The 4,717-nt window shown below is 35.1% G+C and overlaps 1 pseudogene; it reads left to right on the plus strand.

Moving 5' to 3' along the window:
* The first annotated feature begins 856 nt into the window (after positions 1-856).
* On the plus strand, positions 857-4,711 carry LOC110315383 (annotated as a pseudogene).
* The last annotated feature ends 6 nt before the right edge of the window (positions 4,712-4,717 follow it).

Raw genomic sequence — 4,717 nt, forward strand, 5'->3', positions numbered from 1 at the left:
TATTGACAATGTCCTTTCCTTACANAAGCTTTGCAATTTTATGAGGTCTGATTTGTCAATTTTTGATCTTAGCGAATAAGCCATTTGTGTACTGTTAAAGTATTTTTTCAACTGAAGATACAAAATTAAATAGATCAGCTAGCTATAGGGCATTGCAAGAAAACATTTCCTCACACAACTGCTTTGCATTTTTGCTAAAATATGTTTAGTATTCAGGTGACAAAAGGGACTAAAAGAGGAGTAGGTTTTGGTGTGGTTTCATGTAAAATGCTGTGAACTCATTACGATGATAGGCATCAGGGGCAATAGGTCTCTTTGTAACAAATGAGAAACAAAAAGAAGGAGACTTGTGTTTTTACATCAGAACAGCCAAGAAGAGCACTTCAATTAAACATCCCTGATCAGTAAGTTGTATTTTATAATTTAAGGATAGAATACAGGAATTTACATGCTAACTTTAATACTTTCTGCCTCAAATATTTAATGGGTTAAAATTATTTTTATTTTAATAATTAATATCCTGAGGTAAAAAGGCCCAGAATGAGAGAATTATGCCCCCAGGTATCTCCAATGAAATGAGAAAATAGAAAAGTCTAGGGGATGCTTAGGTATGTTTGTTAAAAGAATTGATGATATAGGACAAATTTTATACAGAAATCACAAGAAATTTCTTAATGTTGTAACTTAAAGCAGGAATATAGGACAAGTAAATGTAAATCAGTACACTATAAAAACTAAACATAAGTTGCGATTTGCAAAATGTGAGGAACCTGCTGTTTCTTCCTCAAATGCTGTAATCACTTCCTTAACTGGAGCTTCTTCCCTGAAAAGATCCTCCTTTTCTTAACTCCCTAAGTGTCCACAGGCCCACAAATGCTTTTCCTTTCCAGTTTTAATTTCTGGGTGAAAACCATAATCCACACCATCAAGGAGATTAATGAGAGGAAGGATATTTTGCCAGAGCACACTCTGGGCTAAAGGATACTTGACAACTGTTTCTCCACCACCAAAGCAATGGAGTCATCTTTGGTTTCTAACACGGCAGGAAGAATACAACTGTAAATTTAGAAACTGCACAGGGAAATGTCTAGTTGGAGTTATTGGAGCAGGAGAATCAACTATGTCAGTTGGTGTTGCAAGAGTTCTAGGGGGCTATGAAATACACCATGTATCTTGGAATAGTGTGCTATGTGCTTAGAAAGAAATAAAATGAGTTGCCAGGATGACTGGCACACACCTTTTATTCGAGAACTTGAGAGATAGAGGCAAGTGAACCTCTATGCACTCAAAGCTTGTCTTTTCAAAGTGAGTTCTAAGACAGCCAGGGCTGTTGGACAGGAAATTCTGTCTCAAAATGTCCATAAAGAAAAAAAGTGTGAAAAATACAAAGAACTTATGGAAAATATTGCCAATAACTGTGCGGTCCAGTGATGCTGCACTGAGCTACAGAGAGAACATAGAATGGGGCCAAGTTCTCCCTGTTCTTTTAACCAGCCCTGACACTGTTCTTCACCACCTATTTCAAAGAGACTTGAAATTTCTTAATCTGCTGGAGCATCATGCTTGTACTGAATAATGTGTGGTGTAGTGATAAGGATATTAACATCTCACTATTCACTGGGCTCAGAGCACTGTGTGCTATGTAACAAAAGTTTTCCCTAAATATTTGGTATATTTGGTGGTTGATTGGGATTTGGAATCAGGCATGGATTATTTTTGGGTCTCTGTTGATACTTGTGAGTCATGAGCAAATTGTCACACTCACATTCTAAAATGAAGTGGGATTTCACATTAGCTAAACTGATAGTTTATTTTACACTAGATCTTAGCCAAAATGCCAAAAAGCGATTTGATAGTTTATTTTAAACCCAGAGAGATTGACATGTGTAAAGAGAAATATAAGTAATTGCAAAGTGACAGCTATTAGGAAAATAAAAAGATCTAGAATTATTTCAAAGGCTGTGTCTTTAAACTGTCATGTTGTCTAGATATGAATGATGAAACAGATAATTGGTTTTCCTGTCGTAATGAGTAATGACAGTATTTCACTCACCCTCTCTTCCTCCATCCTCCATGCTCTTTTTCATCTTTTCTTCCTTCTTTCTTCTTCCTCTTTCTTTCTTTTTCTTTCTTTCTTTCTTTCTTTCTTTCTTTCTTTCTTTCTTTCTTTCTTTCTTTCTTCTTTCTTTCATTTTCTTTATTTCTTTCTCCTTTCTTTCTTTTTCTTTCTTTCTTTCTCCTTTCTTTCTTTTTCTTTCTTTCTTTCTTTCTTTCTTTCTTTCTTTTTTCTTTCTTTCTTTCTTTCTTCTTTCTTTCTTCTTTCTTTCTCTCTTTCTTTCTTTCTCTCTTCCTATCTTTCTTTCTCTTAGTGTGTCTATCATTTTTTCTCTCTTTCATTTGTTCCTTTCTTCTTTCCTTCTTTTTTCTATATCTCTTAATTCCTTTCTTGAATCCCTCCTCTCTTTCTTTCCCTTTCTTTTGTGATATCAAGACAAAACCCTGAGAATTGCTCTTTGAAGACTAGTGCTGAATTAATGAGCCATAACCCCATCCCTACAGTATTTAATTTTGAGAGACACAACTGTGAGTGAGAAGAAAAGAGGAGGAAAGTACTTTGAAAAGGAATACAAGAAAAGGTAATTGACTCAGCATATATCTTAGGGGTTGACTTCATGTAGCTCATCCAAACTGCAGCTGTGATGAGCTCTATCTTCCACTAAAATCTAGTAAACTCATGCATAGACAAGAAACTTTTAGATTTACTTCTTTATAATGTTTTTTAGTAACTCTTAGAAAAGTAGAATAAAATAAATCTTCAATTTAATAATTGGATATTAAGAAAAAAGCACAGGTTATCATCATACTAATTTTTTGTGCTGGAATAAAAAACAAAGGAGGTCCAAGTAACAAGATTTTATATGGTATGAATTCACTAAACATCAGAAATATGATATTATTTCTTGAAAAGATTTGATCAAAAATAAATTATTCAATGAATTCCTGCTTGTGTAGTTAGAATGGAAAATAAAAATAATAGAATGTGGTATAAAAGATAAAGATCAAATTTTAAAAAATGGGAATCATACAGTTTAGTCGAAGGAATCCATTGGACCTGGGTCACTGCAAAACATCGCTAGATTGGAAGTGATGCCTTATAGCATGAGACTGGATTGGGGAGAGGGCAACACATTTTGGGTATACATCAGCAATTGGAGGATATGCTTCAGCAAAGACACATGAAGGAGTGTCAGGAATATGTGCTCACCTGATATCCATGCTTAGGTCTCTATAAATGCTGAGACCTAAGGAGGACTTCTGAGGAAGTGAGCAAGGCATGCTTTTCATTTTTCTCACATTGAACATTAAAAAGTTACTTTGTAACTTTATAGGGCAAGAATATGTACTCTTCAGATTTGAGAAGTCCATTCTTTCATGTCACTCAATACAAGTTTTATGACATACAAATGCAGGAGTTGACAGCAGGAAACGAAAAGACTAGAGAAAGAACAGAATAGAATTTAGAGATCAGAGACAAGGAAAGCACACAGGAAACAAAGTTCTGTGAATGTGCAGATTGAGACTTGGACTCTGTGCATCATATCTGCACATGAGATGCTAAACCTGATTAAGAGACTGGATATCCTTACTCAGAGAGGTCAACAATGTCCAGGAAGATGGAGGAAAGTGCAAGAGAACTTTCTGGCACTGCTGTGGTCCCACCCATGAAAACCAGGGATATTGAGTTTCTTTATCTTAACAATTGGCAAACCTGAAACCTTCTTCTTGATAGAGTAATCAAAAGGTTGTCAGAATTGTCCCCATCACCACCCAGTAGAAGATCAAGTAGAATGTTATCTTCAGAAAGTTATGAGAGCAAAGGGATCCCTGTTCACCTCCCTCTCAAATATTCAGAAACTCTCATTTTCATTTAATATTTATGTCCTTCTTTCTAGTAACTATAAATATTTTCCATTTTGGGTGGCTTACTCTTCTTCTTCCTCATATCTTAATGATATTCTTCAATTTAGAAGTATATTTCAAACAATATCCACTGGTAAGTTACAGACTGAGGTACTTGTGAATTTGATTAGACACTTTTGTTGGATTTAGGTAGGTTCTATTGAAGGAGATGATTATGGAAATCATGGAATAAAATTATTTAGGGAAAAAATTTGAGAATGCTAACCTCTGTGTTTCTTTCTCTGAAACCATTCCAAATACTTACTCCAACTAGGAAATGTGAACAACTGTTAAGGCAGTAAAGAGTTCCACTGCCAATTTCACTGTACCTTATGCAACTGACATTGATTTCAGCCCCTTTCTGCTGGAAGTCATTCATCATAATATAATTCACAGGACATGGGTAGCCAGTGAAGCCTGGATTATCTTAGCTCTCATTGTAAAGCCTGAGTATTTTTCCTATTTTGATGGAACTATTGTATTTGCAGTACCTAGAAGTGTTATACCAGGATTAACAGAATTTTTGTATGATGTACACCCTAGGAAGGATACAAATGATGTCTTAACCATTGAATTCTGGCAAACTGCTTTTAATTGTACCTGGCCCAACAGAAGTGTGCCTTTCAATGTCATTGATAGAGTGAATATGACTAACAAAGAAGACAGATTTTATGACATGTCTAATCAGATCTGAACTTGAGAGGAAAAGCTGGAAGTTCTGAAAAATACCTATCTGGATACTTCACAGCTAAGAATA

Source organism: Mus pahari, unplaced genomic scaffold, assembly GCF_900095145.1.
Source record: "Mus pahari unplaced genomic scaffold, PAHARI_EIJ_v1.1 scaffold_11633_1, whole genome shotgun sequence".
Taxonomy (NCBI): domain Eukaryota; kingdom Metazoa; phylum Chordata; class Mammalia; order Rodentia; family Muridae; genus Mus; species Mus pahari.